The following is a 24,425-nucleotide window of genomic DNA, read 5'->3' as shown; positions in this document are numbered from 1 at the left end:
ATATTAACGCGTTTATATTAGTTTTCCAGGACTGCTGTAACAAATGGCCACAAACTGATGGCTTAAAACAACTGATCTTTATTTTCTCACAGTTCTGGAGCCCAAATCTGAAATCAAGGTGTTGGTAGGGCCTTGTTCTCTCTGGAGGCACTATGGAAGAATCTTTCCTTGCCCTGTCTGGCTTCTGGTGGCTGACAACATCACCCTAATCTCTGCCTCCCTCCCTATATGGCTTTCTTTCACTGTGTCTGTGTGTCTACTATTATAAGGACATTTGTTATTGGATTTAGGGCCCTTCAAAAAATTCAGGATGATCTCATCTTGAGATCCTTACATCTGCAAGACTTTTTTTCCAAATCAAGTCACATTCACAGGTTCTGAGATATGGAAAAATGTTTTGGAAAGTCACTGTTCAACCCAAAACTGTGTGTATTTCACATTCACAAAATCTGTTAGGTAATAGAAGCTCCAATTTATAGATGAGAAAAGTGAGGTCCAGAGCAATTAAGCAGCTCAGTAAAAAATGATGGACACAGAATTCAAGTTTAGGTCAGTACACTATCAAAGCTTCAGATCTTTCATCATTGACCTTCCTTTGGCATCCAGAGATGGGCACAAAACCACCCCAACTATGTATGGTGACTAACATAACATAATAAAAAATTATTATTAAAAAAAACCCACCCCAACTAAAAGGAGATATTAATATCTCTTTTTTTCCCCAAAAAGATTTTTTTCTTTTTTTCAAAAGACTACCCATTCATTTGACAGGGAGAGCAGAAGCAGGGGGGAGAAACAGAGGGGGAGGGAGAAACAGGCTTTCCGCTGAGCAGGGAGCCCAATGCAGGGCTCGATCCCAGGGTCCTGGGATCATGACTTGAGCCAAAGGCAGGTGCCCAACCACTGAGCCATTTAGATGCTCCCCAAAGATTTTATTTATTCATTAGAGAGAGAGAGAGAGATTGAGAGAACAAATGGAAGATGGGGCAGAGGGAGAAGCAGACTCCCTGTGGAGTGGGCAGTAGGATGCAGGGCTCAATTCCAGGACACTGGGATCATGCCCTGAGCTGAAGGCAGACGCTTAACCAACTGAGCCACCCAGGCACCCAATATTAATACCTCTAACAAATAAAAAGCATCCTCTAATCTAATACATTTTCTTTTAATTTATACAGTGGATTTTCCCAATTCAACTGAGTATATTAAAAAGGAAAAAAACAACAACACAGATTTTCAATTTATCAAAAAGTCTTTCTTAAAAGTAAAAATGTCATGAAAATAGATATTAAATTTCTGACATAGGACTAGGATGGGGAGGACAAAGGTAACTGTGCTTCTTAGCTTTTGTACTTTTTTTTTTTTTTAATTTGGATCCATGACCTCAATGTATTCTCTGCCAAACGGAATTTAGAAATCAAAGGACTTCAGCCAACCAGCTCAACTTTCTGTATTAAAGGAGGACATCCTGACGGTTTTCTCAGCATAGAACCCAATATTTCCAATGACCTTCTGAACATTTCTACGTGTACATCCCAGTATCACTTCAAGTTCATCTGCAGCATCACTCTTCTTCCAACATTGCTGTTTCTACTTCTACCAGTTTTTGTCATCATGCTTCCCTTTACCAAACAAAGAAGTTTTGACTCCAAATTTTGTTGTTCTTTCCTTCACAGTGTGTCTTACGTACATTCATTTGTTCCCCAAGTGTTTTTTGAGTATTTCCACTGGGCCAGCCACCATGCAGGGAACTGGAGATACATGGTTCTAAAAAGGCAGACACAATCATGTCCTGTGGAGAGCTTATAGTCTAGTAGGAAAAATAGACACTGAGCATGTGATTACAAATATAATGCTCAATATAAAAGAGGAAGTAAAAGTTTCAAATAAGAATATGTTGCCGGAGAATCAAATCCCTCCCTCCTTTCCCCCCTCTCTGCCCAGCCCTGGTTACAGCTTTTATTTTACCTGGCTTCCTCAAGCAGCCGCTTTGCCCTTAGTTTGGCTTCCTCTGATCTGTCCTGCAGGCTACTCCCTTGTTAAACATCTCGTATCTCCGCTTTTCATATGTTACTCTTCCCTCACCAATTCTCAGTAACTCTGATGCCTACACATTCTGCTCCTTTATGTAGCATTTAGGACTCTCCTTCTTGTGAACCCAACTCTATCCAATCCTGGGTAGAGACCTTGGGGAAACTGGGGAAGAGGCTTACAGTCCCCCAACATTGGGAGCTTGTCAATGCCCTATAACAAGCCAAATTAGCCTCAAGAAACTTCATAAAAGCAGATGTGCTCATTCAGTATCTTCCCTAAGATATCTGACACATTCTAATGCCCGTGTATTTGTTCATACTATTTTTCCCCACAGTACGCCCTTTTGCCTCTTCTCTATTTCTCAAATCCCGCCCTCAAAGAGCACCACTCTGAACCTTCACTAATCCCAAGGGCTTTCTCTTCTCTCCCTGAACTCAAACCAGTCACTGTCACACCTAGCCTTTGGGGTGAGGGAAGCTAAATGATTTCTATGATGTTATTTTTCTCTACATGCATCTATGATTTGTCTCTCCCATGAAGACCATGGACTTCTTAAGAATGTCTAGTCCTCTGGTCAGAGTTTCCTTGTCCCATTACACCTTTCAATTATTAGACAGTCGATAGTTCATATAATCATAAAACTGTAGAGCTGGGCCCTGAGGATAATAAGTTCTAGAGAGGTAAAGTGACCACTCAAGGATACACAGCTACTTAGTGGCATGATTCAGACTAGAACATAGATCTCTTGTTAGTGGCTAATGCTCTTTTTTCCTGATGAATGAATGCAATAAATAAATGCATATAAAGAGAAAAAAAAGTTTCATTCATTTTTAGTTGGTCCATCCAGGGCTAAACCCTTTCCAGCCAGAAGCCATCCTACTAAGCTGCAGATGTTGTGGTTTCTACAGACACACAATAATAACCTGTTATTGAGTTTGAGCTCTGGTGTCCACCTTTCCATCACTGCTGCAACTGTTGACTCCTACATCCCATGCACTCTGATTTATTCTTGGCTATATCTAAGGACGGACAGACTTCCAAAACTTGAATTCAAAGTTGTCAGCTCATCTTCCCATGCCTGATATTTGTGGTGTAGCACCTGCGGAGACACAAGCACACACTCTGTGTGAGGGTGGCTGTTATGTGAGATGATGAAGACAAAAGGAAGATCATCCTGTGATATCTTTAGCCTTTGAGACGGCAGAGGCTGGCTCCAACATTTTACCAGGTTTCTGAGCTGTCAATCAGGAGCCCAGAGGTGGGGCAGGGGCACCCCAGGAAATCAAAGCAAACTCACTTATTACCTATTTGCTGACAAGGACAAAACCATTTCATTCCTCAACTCTTCACAGAATGAGGTAGGGGGTGGGGGCTGTGAAGATATTAAAAGTGCGAACATTTTTAATGAGTGCAATTATTAAATCATCAGTCACACAGTCCATCTGCTTCATAGCGTCCCAGTGATGAGTGAAATTCTAAAATACTGAATTGCATTTCTGTATTCATGTAATCACATAAATGCTCTTTAAGGAACACTAATGGTATTCATATATCATGCCCATCCCTCCTATAACTCAGCATTCTCCTTTTGCCTGTTTCATTTTATTAGTCACTAATTCCACATTCTGACACCAACTTGGTGGGAATTTGCTGGCAACTGCATGGTAGAAGGCAGCCTAGTGACATTAAACATTGTGTTGTGGAATATTCATTCATTAAGTTAAACTAATGCAAAATTGGTATCAAAGACTCTGTGTAGCCTGGAGTTTTAAAAGCAAAGTGAATGTGGTGTCAGAGGGAAGAGAGAGGACTCATTTCAAAAGTTCTTTCCCAGAGATGATTACTCAAGAAAGAAATGAAGCAATGACAGTGTCTTCAATGAGCAGACAGAGTTTGTGGGGTATGCCTCTAAAAAGAGGTTCTGGACCCAGTTGTAGAGGCTGCTTTTTAGGCCACAAGCTTGAGCAATGGAAACCTGAGTAAGGTAAAAGGTCCCACAGCAACCACCAAGCTGAATGCAAACAGGATCATTAAGCAACCCACCTTGAATAGCCATAGGCTCTAACCAATTACAACTAGGCACAGTTCCTAAGATTACCCAAAAAAGGAAAATTCCATATGTTCCCATACTTCCTCATTTTGCTCTATAATTGTGGCCCCTTACCACTGCCTGGTCACAAAAAGTCTCCTTTGCTGTCCTGTCCACCTATCCCTTCTGGTGTATTCAATAAACTTCTATCTCTTTTGTTCTGTCTTGGGGGAATTCTTTCACCACCTGGGCCACCAAACCCCATCCAACTGAAGCATCCCACATCAATTTCAGTTTTTTGAGGGGGTTCCCCACACCAACAAGCAATGCTCTGACATCAGCAGGTTGTCCTACAATTCAACTCAATTCTGACACTACCTACCCAGACATAGTATCAGTTTCCACAGGTTAAGGGATCAGTCCTACCAGACTGCCACTTCCCTCCCCCAACACACACTTCAGATGCTAGTCTCAAGCCCAGATTGTTAACTGTGCTTCTGACCTACTGGCTATATAAATCAAAGGTTCCAACGACTCCTCCTTGGGTTCAATTAATTTGCTAGCATGATCCATAGAACTCAGACAAACATTATACTTACTAAATCACTGGTTATAATTCAGGAATGCAGATGGAAGAAATGCATAGAGCAAGGTGTAGATAAAGGACAGGGAGCTTCTATGCTCTCTCCAAGCAGGCCACTCTCCCCAAATTTCCACTTGTTCACCAACTGGGAAGTTCTCTGAACCTGGTCCTTTTGGATTTTTATGAAGGCTTCATTACATAGGCATGATTGACTAAATCTGTGGCCATTGGTGATTGATTCAATCTCCAGCTTCTCTCCCCTCCCCAGAGGTGAGGGGGTGGGATTCCAATCCTCTAATCACATGGTTTGCTCCACTGGCAACCAACTCTCATCTTCCATGGGCTCTAAAATTTACACCATTGGGGCGCCTGGGTGGCGTAGTCATTGGGCGTCTGCCTTCGGCTCAGGGCGTGATCCCGGAGTTCTGGGATCAAGCCCGGCATCGGGCTTCTTCGCTGGGAGCCTGCTTCTTCCTCTCCCACTCCCCCTGCTTGTGTTCCCTCTCTCGCTGGCTGTATCTCTCTGTCAAATAAATAAATAAAATCTTTAAAAAAAAATAAAAAATAAAAAAATAAAAGTTACACCATTAACATAGCAAAAGATGCATTTGTCATTCTCTTCACTTTGGTAATTCCAAGGGTTTTAGGAGCTCTGAACCAGGAACTGTGGATGAAGGCCAAATATAAGAAATATACATTTGAAGTATGGCTGGGTGGATCAGTCGGTTGAGCATCCAACATTTGGTTTCAACTCAGGTCATGGTCTCAAGATTGTGAGATCAAGCCCCATATCAGGCTTCATGCTCAGTGGGGAGTCTGCTAGAGATTCTCTCTCTCTCTGCCCCTCCCCCCATTCAAGTGCTCATGTGAGTGAGCACACTCTCTCCCTCTTTCTAAAATAATAAATCTTAAAAAAAAAAGAAATATACATTTGAGTGACCAAATATCTGTTTCCTATAAATCACAATATTACAGGCTCAAAAGCCTTTGCAAATTGGAGCAAAGGGGATGGGAAGAGGAAGACAGATGTGGAAAAGCTGGCTATAACCAAGGAATGGAGTCTGGGAGAGCAGTGGAACTGGGTGGCTCAGGCATCTTAAGGCTTGAATTGCGTCCTCCAGAAAGAAATGTTGAAATCCTGATCCCTGGTACCTGTGAATGTAACCTTATTTAGAAACAGAAACTTTGCAGATCTAATCAAGTTAAGATAAGATTATTGGGTAGGACCTTACTTTAATACTCCTAGAATCTTCAAAGGGGGTTTAGGGAGGGTTATGTGAAGGCATAGGTACACACGGACAGCACTATGTGACTGCAGAAGCAGTGATTGACATGCTGCAGCTATAGGCCAAGGAAATGTGAAGAGTCAAGGAAGGATCTTCTCCTAGAAGCTTCTGAAAGAACATGGCCCCACAGATACCTTAACTTCATACTTCTAGCCTCTGGAACAGCAAGACAATAACTTTCTGTTGTTTTAAGTCACCCAGTTTATGGTGCTTTATGTGACAGCCCTAGGAAACTAATCAAGGCATAATGATATTTGCTGTGACTTAGATCTCTGTATATCACACATTTATCAATCACTTGCTAGTCTGTGCCTGATATTAGGTTCAGTACTGCAAAGCTGGTTAAGGAATCATGATGCTTTCATTTTGCTCTAAAAGTTAAACCACACTGGTGTCACTTCTATTAGCCTACCCAGGCCCATGTACACTTCCTATTTCGTTGTTGATCACTACATTGCCTTTCAGAAAAATTTACTGGTCTGTTGCCTGGTATCATTATCTGGGAACTCCTGTCTGATTGAGATAATAGGTTTGATAAGTCTTTGAAAAAAAATCACCAAGAAGGACACAACAGTAGGTATGTAGCTGTTCGCTGGGGGTCTCAGAGGGAATTTACAGCTAAAAGTGAATACACTCTGTCTGCTTAGCTCTGGATCTCGTCTTGACTCACATGGCTACCGAGAGGGGGGAGCCAGGCTGCCAGAGTCCCTATTCCAGCTCCCTGACTAACTTAACTGTTGTAAACTTAGGCAAGTTACATAACCTCTTTGTGTCTCAGGTTTTTTTCATCTGATTTACCACATGGATTTGTTGAAAAAATTAAATAGTCCATACAGATTGCTTAGAATAGTATCTTGTCCATAATTAGGGCTTCATAAGTGTTAACTATTATTTTATATCTAAGCATCTAAGCTTAGACATAGATTTCTGTATCAGAGTTATAAGTAAAATGATTTTCTAGGAAAAGATTCTTTTCTGAAACTAGAAATATTTTTTTTATTTTTTTGGTATGCTAATCCATCTTTCTATGAAAAGAGATTGTTACGGGATGGGTCAGGAACACAAAACTACTTGAAAGGTAAAGATCATTATTCATTGAAAGACTTTTATAACAGCAACTTAGTAGATTCTGGAAAGACAAAAATGAAAAAGGGGATAAGAAAGCAAATAAGATTAATGGAGAAGTTTACGTGTGGGTATGCACATTGTGTGTGTGAGTGTATGAGTTTAAGGGGTGAGCGTGAGAAGACATACTGTATCATAGAGAGATGGATAGATTTTTACTATTTCCTCTATGTGTCTCTGGAATTCATCTGATTCTATTTCCCTTCTGTATGACAATGACCAGAAAAACAATTGGTTGTGCCTACTTTTTAAAATCATGCTATTATTTGCATAGAGTGAATTGCACACATCTTAAATGTATAGCTCAGATTTAAAAAAAAAACAACTTACATATATGTATCTGGGTCACCAGCTGCCAGAGCAAGATAAATAACATTTCTGTCATTCCAGAAAGTTCCCTCATGCTCCTTTCAGTCAACAGCATCTTGTACAAAGATGCCTAAACATAAATTAGCATTATATAAATTAAATTATAAAAGTGTTCTCTTCTGTGTCTGGCTTCTTTTAGTTCAACATAATGTTTTTAAGATTTATCCATGTGTTGTGTGTACATACAGTTCCTTTCTTTTTAAAGATGAGTAGTAACCTATTGTAAGAAAAAAACTACAATTTTTTTTTTTGAGAGAGAGAAAACAGCAAGAGCATGGGCAGGATGGGGGGACAGAGGGAGAGAGAGAGAGAAAATCTTAAGCAGGCTCCACGTCTAACACAGAGTATGACATGAGGCTTAATTTCACAACCCTGAGATCATGACCTGAGCCGAAATCAAGAGTCAATGCTTAACTGACTGAGCCACCTACTACAAATTTTTTATCCATTCTCCTGTTCATGGACATTTGGGTTGTTTCCTGTTTTCTCAGTTCCAAACCAAATAAATGGAATGAATTTAGTGGTCTTCAATTTTGTTTTTAATCAGTGAAACTATTTTTTCTTTTAAAATATAATGTGGAGGGGCACCTGGGTGGCACAGTGGTTAAGCGTCTGCCTTCGGCTCAGGGCGTGATCCCGGCGTTATGGGATCGAGCCCCACATCAGGCTCCTCCGCTATGAGCCTGCTTCTTCCTCTCCCACTCCCCCTGCTTGTGTTCCCTCTCTTGCTGGCTGTCTCTATCTCTGTCAAATAAATAAATAAAATCTTTAAAAAATAATAATAAAATAAAATATAATGTGGAAGTCCAAAACATATAAAATGCATAAAAGTAAACCTATTCTATGTGAAAGGGTGGGACTTGGAGAGGCAGACTTCTATACGAGCTTCTTCCCCATCTTTCCCTCCCTCCAATCTGGTTTCCTTTAAAGTATTCTTAAAAAGAATAGGGTTCCATGGAGTAATTAAAAACAAAACTCTAAAAAACACTTGTTTAACCAGTAATGTATCTATTATATCTGTTCAGGACAAAAAACTTTACGAGGAATTATGGCACACATTATTTTAAAACCTCAAGAACTTTTTTTATAATAATTTTTTATTATGTTACGTTAGTCACCATACAGTACATTCCCAGTTTTTGATGCAATGTTCCATGATTCATTATTTGCGTATAACACTCAGTGCTCCATGCAATATGTGCCCTCCTTAATACCCAATACTGGCCTACCCCAATCCCACCCTGCTCCCCTCTGAAGCCCTCAATTTGTTTCCCAGAGTCCATAGTCTCTCGTGGTTCATTCCCCCTTCTGTTTACCCCCCCTCATTCTTCCCTTCCTTCTCCTACCAATCTCCCTGCTATTTCTTGTGTTCCATAGATGAGTGAAACCATATGATAATTGTCTTTCTCTGCTTGACTTATTTCACTTAGCATAATCTCCTCCAGTCCTGTCCATGTTGCTGCAAATGTTGGGTAATCGTTCTTTCTGATAGTTGAGTAATATTCCATTGTATATATGGACCACAACTTCTTAATCCATTCGTCTGTTGAAGCGCAAAACCTCAAGAACTTTTTAAACAGTCGTTGTCTGAAAGAAGTGACCCCAATTACAGATGAGGATATTGGCATAGCTAGTTGTCTCATCTAAGGTGACATAATTAGCAAATGTAGGCAGAGACTCAAAGCTAGGCTTCCTGGCTCAAGTCCAGTGACCTCCTCTGCTGTGTCAGAACTAATACCTGCTCATATTTGCAGACTGTTTGCACAACCAAATGATTCTTAGTGTGCTTGGAAATGTGTAAATTTTTGTCACTTTGTTTTGTTGTTTGACTTTAACTCAATAAGCATTTAGAAACCATTTACTCAGTGCCTATTGATTGCAAGATACTCTATGGGGTATCAAGACATCTGTGAATACAAACATGACTATTATACTTTCCTTGTGTGTTAGTTTCAAATTTAATCATGTCAAACACTTATGAATAACATTTCAATTACAGCATTATGTTCCAGTTCATCTTGGGATATTAGAAATTTTCATTTTTCTATTCAATGATGGGAACAATGGTGTTCCCACCCTTCCATTCAACCTCCCCACCATTCAATCTTAAAAAATAATGTGGAATAATTTAGCACCGAAATTAGTGATTTCTTGTAAAAACACCTTTATCATTTTCATTCAAAAATACTTGTAAGTAAAAAACATAAAAATATTTAAAAATATATTTCTGTATAAAATCTCCCTATCCCTTCTGGACCATGTATTCAAATAACTGCTCCACACAGGCTTTTATGCAAGCATGGAGATTCCGAGGTCTGATGTTTCAGGATTAAATCTCAGAATCTTTTGTCTTAGCTCATAATAAGAATTGGCACTTAGTTACAATCTTTTGTTGATTGCTGAAATAATTATTTGTGACGTTCTTCAAATACTCTAATTCTGTGGAAAGAACACAAATCAAAGGCTCACCCAAGATTGTCATCACCCTGTGTAAAGATATCTGGGTCCCAGCTGGTGGTCAGTGGACACTCCAGCTTCTTTTTCATCCCTCCATTACTTTCGGTATTTGTCTTGACCTGTGGGGCAGCTTTCCTGAATGAGGCTAACAACATCCAAACATCTCCAGGTGTTCATGAACACATTCCCCAAGGTTATGTTTCAGGATCAATTAGAATCAGTTTGGTGCTTTTCTCTCTCCTCTGGCTTTGCAATGAGAGAATCAGGAAGTGGCTCAGTGTAGGAGAGATTTGAGAATAAGTTAGTTAAAAAGTTTTATGCCTTTAAAAGGACTAGGAAAAAGACTAATATACATGAAGAAGAGAATGCAAGAGTCTCCTGGGTTATGGATAGTAATAGAACCAGTGCTGCAAATGAGCCCTGAAATCTAAATTGGTTTAGAAATAGAAGAAATGGCAATATTCAGTGCCATTTTACAATAAGTGCCACCACTTAGTGCTCTAGTTTGGCTTTTTACGTATTTATGTGAGTACACTGGGTGTCCATTTGGATCTTTTAATCTATCCAGTTATATGCTTGGGTGTGTTCTCTGCATAATATCCTTCCTTCTAGGTCTCTGGAAATGCATGAACAAATACCGACTTGTGGAATAGAGAATTTTTGCTGATTAGAGAGCAAAGAAAGAATGTTAAACCCAGCAGGGGATTTCTATTTGCATGCCATGGAAGGGCTGAGTATATACTTTTGGAGTGTATGGGCCTTGCTTGGTGGTAGAGATTTGACCCGCTGAACTCCCACTTAAGAAATCACAAAGCCCTAGATGGCTAAGCAGTGCGAGATAAATTCAGAAGCCTTGCAATATTGTAAGGACCTGCATCTTCTGTCTTCAGATGTGAGTAGCACGTTCTCAGACACATCTGTGCAGGCCCCTGAAATGCATCCGAAAATGAATGCTACCACTTAAGAGAATTTCAGGAGAAATGTTAGACAGAGAGAAGCACAAGCAACTTCTAATACCATCTCAATTTTCAACTCATTCAGGAAATTTCTAGAAATGAGTAACATGATACCAGAAGCAGCTTAGACTAGTTGAGAACATGGATTCTGGAGCTAGTCCACTTCAGATTTGTCTATCTCTTGGCTCTGCTGCTAACTAGATATAAAACAACGTTGCCTTGGGTGAATCACCTAATTCTTCAATGCCTTATTTTTTTTTATCTGCAAAATGGGCATAATAATAATGGTGGTCACTGTATATTTTGCATGTATTAAATAAGTTAATATAGGTAAAACACATAATAAGCTCAATATGTCTGTTATATATGCTTGTTTTTTTATGGAATGAAGGCATTTATCCTAACCATTACTGAGGACTTTTTATTGTCTCTTTTTTGTCCTATTTAGTAAAAGTGGGGGATGAAATGTGCCTTGGTTTCTTCCCAAGAATGCAAGATAAACTACAAACCTCACCAGTAGTAGTGGAATCTACCTGGAAGTGATGTGTTTACTTGGAACCGTCAACCATAAATACAGCCTTTTCACATAGTGAAGTAAACTTAAAAGAGTTATTATTCCATTCAAGAGTCCATTTGTGCTTTTTTCTGGTGCTGATATATTTCATGGCTTTTTTCTTTTAGCGGACCATATCCATAGGCAACTTTTACTACCTACTATGAAGGTAAAGATTCCATCTGTCCTAGTCACCTCTCTGTCCCCATAATGAGCAGAACACATAGGAGCAACATCATAAATATTTTTGATTGAATAAACAAATTAGCATTTCTTCCATGCTTTTTCACTTAAAAAGTGTCACCCTATTCTTTCACTCATAGACATACACAACATATACTCACACTTGGCTCTTCCACTAGCCTATCACGTCAAATGTAATTCTTATTTATTCCTCAAAGTTTAACTCAAAACAACTCTTCCAACATACCTTTCCTCATTTTTCTAACTAAATGTGCTATATCCTTGAACTTCCATTGCTTTTCTGTGCCATTCTTAATATACTTATGATTTCCCACCTTCATTACAATTACACATGGACATAGCACGTATCCCATAATGGACCTATGAAGTTATGTACTGATTTGTGTCTAATACAGTGGTTATCACTCAAAATATAATTATTAAAAAACTAAACAAATGAATGTGTTTATATATACATTTCAGACCACTTCAGATTACAATCTGAACTAAACAGGTTTACAGTTATGATATTAGAAGTGAACAAGTTCCCCAACTCTTAATTCCTTAATTTGGCCAAAAACAGGCCCTACTCCATCTGAACTCACTCTGAGGAATAACTTGCTAAGCTACTGACTTGAACATTTATTTTTCCAAGCCTTGTGAATACTTTGGTATTATTAAACTTAACAGGATTTTAAGAATGGTCTGTGAAATAGTTTTCAAAATACATTTCCTGAGTCAGGTAGGCAATTAACTATTTACAGTCATTGCCATTCTTTCAATTGTGCCTCTACTCATGGCCCTGTTTTGAACTTATCTTGGATTGTAAGACTAGATTGCTCTCCTTATTGGATTTCTGCTAGCATACTCCAAAATATGTTCCATCAACAAATAGCACAAATGCTGGATGATGAAGTTGGAGGATTCATGAATTTGCCCCCAGACTGAGTGGCCACACCTGATCAGCAGCATTTACTGGATTTAGGAATGACTCATCAAATAACAAGACTGTTGTGCTTTGCTAAGATGGTAAGTCTATTGGCAGCACTGCTAAAGAGGCTGACCAAGGTATCTTCTGCAGGCATTAAATTTGATCAAGTCATTTCTAATTCTTGTTTGAAGCAGGCAGGGTATAAATTATAAATAAATTGATTAATGCAATCAGATTAGTTTAGCAAGTTACAGATTATAGCAGAATATCTTAAAAAATCATTTAAGGTAAACAACCAGATTAAATGAAAGGGGTTATATAGACATAGACCAAGTCTTTGTCATGAACTAGTTGACTAATTCATTCAAGTTATTCCTCTTTTTGATGTCAATCTCCCCATTTGTAAAATGCATAGAGAAAAAATAATTTTTAATTATAAGATATCTTACTGAATGACAGTTACCCTCAGAGGTGGGACCCCCATTTTCCCTTTCAAAGGAGTGGCACTGTTATGTCATTGATGAAGAAACTGTAGTTCAGAGAGACCCCATTGCATGCCAGACAGCAGCTATGACGGGGTGGAGATGGGATTGAAACCTGGGTCTATTAACCCCCAAATTATCATCTCTCACTCTTCCACAGCATATCTATCTTGATGACCTAGAGCCACAAAGATGAAATGTGGTAGTGGAAGAGAGAATACTTTATGGACTACATAAAGTCTGACAGTTTTATTCATAAACAATTACCTATTAGGCTAAAAATACTAAATACTAAAGCAAAAGAAAAGAAAACAAAACAAAACAATCCTAAAATACAAATCTTAGCTTTCCTCACTTATCTTTCATTCCTATTTTTGTCTTCCATACGATGAGGTGGTAGTAGTTAGTCTTCTTCATACAGTGGAGTCCCTGCCTCCTTCTTTTTCCAATGCAGTCTTCTATATCAGTTTCCTATTGCTGCTGTAACAAATTGCTACAACCTAGTTGCTTAAGATAACACAGATTTTTTACTTTACAATTCTGGAGGTCAAAAATCCAAAATAGGTCTCACTGGGCTAAAATCAAGGTGTTGGCAGGGCCATGCTCCTTTCTGGAGACCTTACGGGACAATCTTTTGAACTTCTGGAGGCTGCCCACATTCCCTGGCTGATGGCCCCTTCCTTCATCTTCAAAGTCAGAAAAGGCTGATTAAGACTTGGTCACATCTTATTATTCTGACACTGACTGTTTTGCCTCCTTCTTCCACATTTAAGGACCCTTGTGATTACAGTCATGCTATCCAGATAGCACAGGATAAGATTCTTACTTAATTTTTTTTTCAACCCAAGATTTTATTTCTTTTTTTTTTTTTTTAAAGATTTTATTTATTTGACAGAGAGAGAGGCAGCCAGCAAGAGAGGGAACACAAGCAGGGGGAGTGGGAGAGGAAGAAGCAGGCTCATAGAGGAAGAGCCTGATGTGGGGCTCGATCCCATAACACCGGGATCACGCCCTGAGCCGAAGGCAGACGCTTAACTGCTGTGCCACCCAGGCGCCCCCAAGATTTTATTTCTTGAATAAAATAATTCCAGTGTAGCTGCTCCTTCATTGTGGTTACTGAGGGGCCCATATTCCTTCTACCTTCTGGCTTTGCCCTTTTCAAGGCCTTCAGATTAATTTCTATTCATCTGGAGTATGAGTAAAACATGAAAGGGTCTTGTGGGGAAGTTTTTATGGGCCAGTCTGGAAGAAACATGCATCTCTTCAACCCATTGGTCAAAACTCAGTCACATATTCACTCCTAACTGCAAGGGATGCTGGGAAATGTAGTCTAGCCATGTGCCCATAGGAAAAAGGAAATGCGTTTTTGTGAATTCATAGAACAGTGATTGCCACAGCAAATGAAGTGAAGAAATCAGCCATGTGCTAACTGGGGGAAAGAGCATTAGGGAATGGGAACAGCAAGGTGGCTGGAATGGAGTAAGGAGAAGGCAGGAGAAGAGTGGTAGAAATTGAGGGCAAATAATAGGGGCCTGACCTTTGGGGTCATTGTCAGGACTTGGCTGCATTGTGAATGACAAGGTGTTAATATCCTTATTTTAAAGTCAACTGATTAGCAACTTTCGTTCCCTTTGTCACGTAATATAGCATATTCATAGGTTTCAGGGATTAAGAAGCAAACCTCTTTGGGGGACCATCATTTTCCTTATCACTTCTCTTCAAGGGAAAAACCTGGACCTTAGAGTTCTTTGATCAGCTGTAGAGATAAAACCACATCACTAGCTATAGCAATAGCACAGAACATCGCAGAAGAGCTTTTTGGTTAAAAGTGTGGTCGGTCTCTGGAGCTACATGCCTGGATTCAAGTGCCAGCTCTGGTACTTTCTAATAGTGTGACCTTGAGCCAATTACTTCTCTATGCCTCTATTTCCTCATCTGTAAATGAGGAAAATGAGAGTAATAGGAGCAAATAATTATACAGCACTCACTGTGTATCAGGCACTGTTTTAAATCCTTTTACATATAATTAGTCTTTACTGATCAAAACAACATTCTAAGATAGTTTCTATTGTTATCTGATGTGAAAATCAAGTAAATGAGATGTTTAATAACTTGTCCAAGGCCACACAGCTAAAAGAGGCAGAGTCAGAACTTGTACCTAAGCAGTACTTCTTCCTACACACCACAGCAAACATTATGCAGGCGTTGCAAGGATTAAATGAATTAATATTTATGTCACATTTAGAATTGTAACTGGAACATTCTAAAAACTTAAATGTCACCTATTATTTTTACAGGTAGTATTCTATCTTAAAACTCTGTTGAATGCATACACTTGGAAAGAAAAAAATATTGTTATTTTATGTAGCATTTACTCCTTTTCCACATGTTAATACAATCTTACCTGACTTTTCCACCTCAATCCTAACCTTGCCACAGCTGATTTAAAATACCTTCCCTGAGTCCAAAGCTTTCTCAGGAAACCACTAATGCTAATTAGCTGCTTTCCCTATTTCAGTCATTAGCTTGTCTTCAGCTCTGCATGAATTTCCATCTCCAAGTCAATGTCCTCTTCACTCAAGGTAACCTATCCCCAGCCCTAAAAATCTCACATACTGCTAAAGGCTTTCTCCATAACAGATCCCTCCCCTGGCCTGGGTAACACTTGCTTTCTTCTCTCCTTATCTTGATAAAAAAACTTCTCAAACACTATCATAAATAGAGCACTGAAATCACAGTCCCAAGACTTTTGTTGAAGAGCTGGCTACAAACCTTGAAATGAGTATTTGTACCCTCAACTGTAAAATGAGAATACGCTTACAGATAGAGGATAGATTAAAGGATCAAATGAGATAATACATATGAAACTGATGTGTAAAAGTGAAATACTTTTCATCTTTGGGTAGCATTAGTATTAACTCACACACACTGCCAACAGATACTGGCAGTGGTTGTACCTAACCAAATGAACTATAGTTTTGGTATAGTCTTAAAACCATACTGCATAAAATTGGCAACTATGCCTCTATGATCACCCTCGTTACTCTCATGTTCTGATAGAGGGAGACAGAAATAGAATATGTATCTGGACCATGAATTAATCTTTCTGAACCTCATTTCCTGACCCGTAATAATCATACCTTCTAGAGTAGTCATAAAGTCTAAGTAAGATAATGTATATAAAAGTGGCAACCTGCCAAGTTTAGAACTTAGTTAAGTGTGTACTAAAATGTCAGTTATCATCATTATTATCTTCATCATCATTAGTATCATGAAGATGCAAGGATAAAAGAAAAAGTTTCCCTGGACTAGAGCCCAAATTCCATTGTGTTTGCAAATCTTTGCCATAGGTCACTCTTGGCTTCAGGCCATCCTGGGATTTCCTTTTTTTATTTTTTTCTAGGGATCTGAGCCTATACAATAGGCTAAAAGAGATGAAATTTGCATCGTTCTCATCAAGTTAAGGTCTATCAAGTACTTCAAAATTCTACCTGTGGGAAGCAACTTTTAATAAATTCCCTCTAATTTTTGAGGTCATTCAAGTCTCAGCTAGGTTCTCCTTACCTTGAAGTCAACTTTTGCTCAAGAACAAGTGTTTGAGATATGCACAATAAGGGAGAACACAAGGAAATAAAAAAGTTTAATAAATAAATGTTGAAAGACCTTAGAACTGTCTGGTACTAAGATATAAGTGAAAGTTTAGACCTGGATCTCCTGTATCTGTGGAGTTTATCATACAAAATTGCCTTTTTTTAATTTGTATAGAATTTTCATTCACCCATTCATTTGGTCAGCTCTTGGCACTTAGTGAGGCCCTTCAAGCAAAAATATTTAAATAGAGTGCTTACCCACCAAGAGCTCACAGCTCAATTGCCATATGAACTGATCATGATGCAATCAGACTGAAAAAGTAACATTTGTTTATTAAGTGGAATAGGGTGATACATTAAGAAGGTGTATCCCCATCAAAGCTCTTAATAGATTTCTAAGATATAAGTGAAAGTTTAGACCTGGACAAGAGAATTTGTTTATCTATTTCTTCATTCAATGATGAAACGAATATTTATTGGATACTGTATGTTACATTGTGCTGCTGGTCTTTGGAGGCACAAGGTAGGCCCAAACAGACCAGATCTCTCCCTGTTCTCATAGAAAAACATATAATGAGAGGAGAGACCAACAGTAATGAAATTTATACTCAGTTACAACTAAGATTTGAAGAATGAGTAAAAAAAGGAGAGGGAAGTACATTCCGAATGGATGGAATAGAATGTTCATGCAGGAAAAGAGGGAGCTGAATGAATGAAATGGGAATATGTTAGGATATCAGGCTGAAGAGGAATGCAGGTGAGAGACCATTTAGGAATTTGTTGGCCACATTGAGGAGTTTGCTTTTAATCTTAAATACAGTGGGACACATTGAGGAATGTAAAACAGTGTTGGACCATGCTGGATTGGGATTTTTGAAAATATCATGTTGACTGCAGCATAGAGAAGGGATTGGAGCAGGGCCAGATTGGAATCTAGCCAGAGGGTGATTAGGTGATATTGGAGTGGTCTAGACAAGGGATGGTGATAATTTGGATTAGGGAGGTAGTAATGGAAATGGAAACCAGTTGGTGAGGTTAAGAGATATCTAAGCGATAAAGTCAATAGGATTTGGTAATGGACTAGGTGTTGGGATGAGAAGAGAGATAAGTGTTGATCAATTTTTACTGATTAGTTCAAAGAGACAGAACTGAGAAAAATCTGGACAGAGAATTTTGTTTTCAATGCTCCCAGTCACTCCTTTCTATCCTTTGTTCCTACTCAGTGGCAATTTTTCCCTTAGTTTCTAACTTCTGGAATTCTTCAGTTTCTTTGGACAGAGAGACAGACAGACAGACAGACAGACAGACACACACACATTTTCTCAGAATTTAAGTCCTTTATACTCACTTGTAAATTACTGTGAAAAGGATTAATATTTTGCTCCCCCTAACGCTATTTGCTCTTCAAAGAAGAATGAGTCTGTTGGCGTGAGTGCATGTTATGAGGTTCCCAAAGATACTCACTACATTCCTAGGTCAGTGGTTTTAAACCAAGGACAATTTTGGCATCCAAGGACTATTTAGCAATATCTAAGGATAATCTATGAGGGTGGGGGTGACCACTGCCATCTAGGCAATAAAGCAAGGGATGCTGGAAAACATTCTATAAGGCACAGGACAACTTCCCACATCAAAGAATTATCTGACCCCAAATGTCAATAGTACCAGGGTTGAGAAATCTTGCCCTACATGTCAAAACTCATAAATTTGGCCAAACTAAAACAATGTTGTGAGAGCTATCTCTAACCTCTTATTTATTCTTGCCGTATAAAACAAAACAAAACAAAACAAAAGCCCTAAGCTAAAGAAACAAAAAAGAAAAATTCAGAACTGGAAATTCGGCATGTCGAGATGCTACTCTCAACATTTCAAAACTAATCAAAATGGAGAAGGGTTGGGGAGAAGAGTCAGTAATTACAGCACTTTTGAATTGGAAGCAAGAGCAAAGCCAGCCAGAGAAAAGTATAATTTAGTGCCTAATCAACTAGCTGACTGAATTTTCCGTGAGATTAGGTCAGAGGCCCAAATGGATTACAGTGGCGATCTTGGGCACAGGCTTGAACAACTATCACTCATATATGAGGCTGGGACAGTGGGGAGATTTCAAGTATTTTAAAGTTTCTGTAATTAATTCAATGAATTATAATAATAGGGACAAGGTATAAAACTCCTTAACACAATGGAACTCCAAGGAAAAACTGGCAGATAATTCCCATCTCATCCTGTTGTGCTTGTGGATTGCAGCACATATGGTCCTGCACCAGGGATTGTAGAACAGGGAAAGATTCTAACACCATATGTGTGGAAATCCTGCACCTCGCAGAGAGTGAAGGAGCAGCAAAATCTTGTCCTTGAATCTTGGACCTTTATGGCCATTTTCTTCCTGGCTCAATATCAGATTTTGTCCTCTCCAAATGGTATTTTTAAAGTATTGTATTTCATCTGTAATATAGCTTTTTGGGGGATTTTAATTGCTTATTTCCAATACTAATTTCCATTCCTGTGAATACAGAGTAAGTAGATTTGCTTCTCTTTCAATAATACAAAAAGAAAACAATTATGAAAACTACACTGCATGAATACTATTTAGTTTTCCAATGAAAGGTCTGTACTGTGTCAAATATATGCTCCCATAAGCATATGCATATCTTCAAAATTCTGTATTCAGATTTTTGGAGGTTTGCTGAAAGGAAATGCACTCTTTAAATGCACTAAGATTCTATTATTTATGTAATATTTTGGGACCTGTGGATTTGGAGGGGATGATTCTCTATTATTAGAAAACTTTAATTATTCTTGCTTTTCACTTAAGCTGAAATAATTAAGGATACTATAAAATTAAAAGACCCAGATAATGGACATTTTAGAAGATATGACACAGGCTGTTTTCAGAGATTTGTCTATAACACCATCCTAAAGTAAAAGAAAAGAGAAACGAAAAATTAAAAGTGATTGCTCATTGAAAGCCCTTCTTTACCAATACTCTTATTCTATTGACCCTTCCCTTTCAGCTCTGTGAGCCCCAAATATCACACAATGGTTAACTGTGGATGCCCTATAAATTCATGGTCTTTTACCCTTTAAAGTTAAGCCTTTTGACAGTTTCTTCTTCTAGACTCTTTGTCATCCCAAACCTTCAGCAGTAGCCTCCAACCACACTATTTAATTTTTATCCCACTCATATTCTGATGATGATCTCAGCTCCTATTACTTTGAAGAATGGAGGTTACCAATATACCGGTATTTTTCAGTTTTGGCCTTCCCCATCTATACATGGGCTTATTTTTGTAATCTAGCTCTCTTTTTACTCAAACCACAGATAAGAAGATGGCAGATCAGGGCTGGTTCATTCCCATCTCCTCCGGAACCCACTGTGCTCCACCAATGATCTCCTCTCCATTCTACAACATTTACCTATCCATCAGTCTGGCTTTTTTCCCACAGCCTATAAACATGATCATGTCTCCCCCATACTAAAAATTACAATCTTCTCTTTAACCAAGTATTTCTTTCTCCTTCCCTTCTCAGCCAGGCATTTGGTTGGAGGACTGCCATGTCACCATTCCCTCTCTTCCCGCTCAACTCTTCAACCCATAGCAGTCTGGCTTTTCTTCCCGTCACTTCACTGCAGCTGTGATTGCTGAAGTTGCTGTTGGCCTCTTTGTTGCTAAATACAATAGACCTACACAAGTGGGTATCTTAAACTCTCTGCTGCACTGGCATTGTTGAATCTTTGCTCCCTTTAGTTCCTTCTCTTGCCTTGAATTCTCTGGTTCTTGATATTTCTGGTTCCCTTCTATCTGTCTGACTATTCCTTTACACTCCTCTTTGCGAGCCACATAACACCCCTCCTACCCCACCCTACCTACCACCAGGCCTTGATTTGCTGATCTTTATCTCTGCAGGCTCTATTTGGTCAGTTTCATTAAAGTCCTTGTAGAACATGACTATCTATATGCTGATGAGCCCTACAATTTCATCTTAAGTTCACATAACTTCCTTTGAACTTAAGACTCATGGAGTCTTTTGTACATTTCCTTTTGAAGTTTCACGACTCTTTGATCTTAGTATCTTCAAATCTGAATTCACTATGTGCATCAAGACTCTACCCTCTCTCTATATCCTCCACAAATGTTCCCCTGCATTCTGATCTCAAATTATGAGCCTAAATACACTTGAGCATCCAACTTAGGTACCTGGAAGTCAATTTAGATTCTCCCTTACCTCTCTACACATCCAATCATTTAGTTCTGCTTATTATAACTTACAAATATTTCTTAATTGTAACCCTCTAAACCCCTAACGCTGCAACCATTTCCATAGTTCCCATATTAATCGTGGCTCTTGGGGACTACTATAATATTTCTATAACTGGCTTCTGTGCTCCCAGTTTTGCCTACATAAATGCTCTCTCCATACTGTGGCCAAAGTGATCTGTGTAATACGAAAATCTAAGTATGGAGCCTTCATTGGGTCACCACCATCTACAGAATAAAGTCAAACTTCTGAACATGCCACATAAGACCCTCCATGACTAGGCTCCCACAGATCTTCTCAGAATTTTTTTTCCCAATATTTTCCATTTTATATTTTATGGTCTTGTAATAATGGTCCACTTATAGATCTCTACATATGTGTTGTATTTCACACCTCTGCACCTGTTCCTTCTCTCAGGATCACCCTTCTCACCTTTCCTCTTTTAACCAACTCAAACACATCTTTCAAACTCAGGTCTTGTGATGGCTTATTTTATGTGTTAACTCAGCTAGACCATGGTATTCACATATTTAGTCAAGCACCATTCTAGATGTTTCTAGGAGATATTTTTAGATGAAATTAAAATTTAAATCACTGAATTTTTAGTAAAACAAATTGTCCTCCCTAATATGAGTGGGCCTCATCTAGTTAGTTGAAGTTTTTATTTTTTTTTAAGATTTTATTTACTTATTGGGTAGAGAGAGAGAGAAGGAACACAAGCAGGGGGAGTGGGAGAGGAAGAAGCAGGCTTGCAGCAGAGCAGGGAGCCTGATGTTGGGCTCAATCCCAGGACCCTGGGATCATGCCCTGAGCTGAAGGCAGATGCTTAACGACTGAGCCACCCAGGCTCTCCTAAAGCCCTTAATAGAAAAAAGACCGAACTCCCTGGACGAAGAAGGAATTCTGCCAGACGACAGCTTATGGACTCAAATTGTAACTCTTCCCTGGGTCTCCAGCATGCTGGCTTACCCTGAAGATTTTGGATTTGCCAACCTCTACAATTATGTGAGCCAATCCTTTAAAATAAACATCTCTCTCTTTCTCTCTTTTTCTAACTAAAATTTACTGATAACTCCCCTTTGGCCTAATTAATTTTTGTTATTGAATTTATTAAGTCTGAAATAAACTAACTTATTTATTCATTTACATCTTTTTTTTTCTCCCATTGGATTATAAACTCCATGAAGCCAAGGCCCATATTCTCTGTTGCATCCCAAGTAGATAGTGGCATAGTAAGCATCAAGACCCATTTTGAATGAATGCACAAAGAATGCATGCATTCATAACTCTATAATGCTATTAGGAAGTAACTATAAAAACACAGTTCTTGCCATTGAACATCTTGCAAACTATTTGTGGTATTGAGGTTAGCACTGACAAAATTCTCAAGGAGTAAGGTTAGACAATATAGGTGATAAGTTGTTTGATGCTGACCAGGGCTAGAGGCTTCAGAAGAAAATGAAATCTACCAGGCTAGAGACCTTATGTTGGCCTTGTTGAATGGATAGAAATTCGATGAGTATAGAAAACAGTGAATGAAGACAGGGAGCCAAACATGAAGGATAAATTAATATGAGACTGAAAACAGTAGTTCTGGGACACCTGGGTGGCTCCATCAGTTAAGCATTTGCCTTCTGCTCATGTCATGATTCCAGGGTCCTGGTATCAAGTTCCACATCTGGCTCCTTGCTCAGCTGCTCTCCCTGCTTGTGTACGTTCTCTCTCTGACACATAAATAAATAAAATCCTAAAAAGAAAAGAAAGAAAAGAAAAGAAAAGAAAGAAGAAAGAAAGAAAGAAAGGAAGAAAGAAAGAAGAAAGAAAGAAAAAAAGAAAGAAAGAAAGAAAGAAAAAGAAAGAAAGAAAGAAAGAGAAAGAAAGAAAGAAGAAAGAAAGAAAGAAAGAAAGAAAGAAAGAAAGAAAGAAAGAAAGAAAAAGAAAGAAAGATAACAGTAGTTCTGACTATGGAGGCTGGAAGTACCAAAAAGTGGCAAGAAAATTAATCTGGCTAGGAAAGGTGAGGCAGATGATATCAAAAAAGAAGTTTTAAATTTGTCTCGGTAGCTAAATGGGAGTCACTGAATGTTTTTAAGAAGAAAGACCTAAAAGAAATGAGAAATTAGTTCATAACAAGTTAGGCTGACAGTGCTAGGCAGCATATATTGAGTGGTAATAAAACTGGATTGAGGTAAAACTAGCTTATCCCCCCGCAGATTGTCCTTGCATCAATTCATTGTTAACTCCTTTTTCACGGCTCAAAGCACTGTTGAGACTCTTCCCACAGGCCTGCTTCACGCAGACCCAAGCTGTTCACTAACTTGTCTCCCTTCTCTACTTCCTTCTTGTTGCCTCTTCTCTGGTACAGTTACCATGGCCCTTATACTGATCAAGGGTGAACTGAGGTCCAATCCCAGAACTCTTGCCACACACTTGCTTGGCAATGACCTAAGGGACAGAAAACTCTTAACACCCTATCATTGCCAAATCTGACATCGACTCACAATTAAGTCTACTTGACCTTATTTTTTATGTTTTGTGTTTTTATCTCTTTCTGGGAACAAGCATTCCCTTATTTAGGAGGTTGGGAGAATCCTAGTATAATAATCCACTAACTCAGGTTCATTGCCAGAGAGCTATAACCTTAGACCCAATTTTTGCAGCTTGGTTGCTGCCTTCTTTCTCATGATGTCCTGGATCTGGCAACATCTACCTGTTCATAAGTGGCTTAAAATATTTAATATTTTTACATAGATTGCTCAACTTTTCAAAGTTGGTTAAGAAGATTATTTGATCCAATATAAGCTATTTTGAAATGACTAGAATACACACAGTCCAGATAAAACTAAATAATCAAAACACATAAGAAGCACTTGAAATCAGAACTACTTTTCAATAACATAATTAAGCTGTAACCCAAAGGAACTAGCCAGAAAGCTTTGTTCTTGTTAAGACAGGCTCACACTGGCTTGCTGGCTTAGAACAGTTTGATCCAGTTTTCTCCTGGTCATATTTGAACTAGTTTGATTTCATGAATTCAAGTGAAATAGAAAAGAATTAGTTTAATTCAGTCAAAACTTCCCCTGGGATACAAAATTATATTCTTTATACACATCTTTGAATTCTCAGTATCTGAGAGCCCAACCCAGAGTAGGAACCTAATATATGTAGTTAAACCATAGAAGACCAAAATGGAACAACTGAACACTAATCTGGTGGACATGGGAACTATGCACCCCATGACAGGGGCTAATGACAAGGATTATTCTCACTGAAGGTACAGAAACTGTTCTGTCCAATATCATAGCCACTAGCTACATGTGTCTTGAATTGTGGTTAATCTGAATTTAGTTGTGCTATACATGTAAAATACACATCAGATTTCAAAGACTTAATAAAAAAATGTAAAATACATTATTTTTATGTTGATTATATAGTCTAATAATATTTTAGATATGTGAATTTAAATATAATATAGTATTTTTTAAAGATTTATTTATTTATTTGAGAGAGAGTGGGGGGAGGGGGCAAAGGGAGAGCAAGAATTCCTGAAGCAGACTCCCTGCTGAGCACAGAGCCTGAAACAGGACCCTGGG

This window comes from Ailuropoda melanoleuca, chromosome 7 (assembly GCF_002007445.2).
Source record: "Ailuropoda melanoleuca isolate Jingjing chromosome 7, ASM200744v2, whole genome shotgun sequence".
Taxonomy (NCBI): domain Eukaryota; kingdom Metazoa; phylum Chordata; class Mammalia; order Carnivora; family Ursidae; genus Ailuropoda; species Ailuropoda melanoleuca.
Note: the sequence above shows the minus strand (reverse complement) of the source record.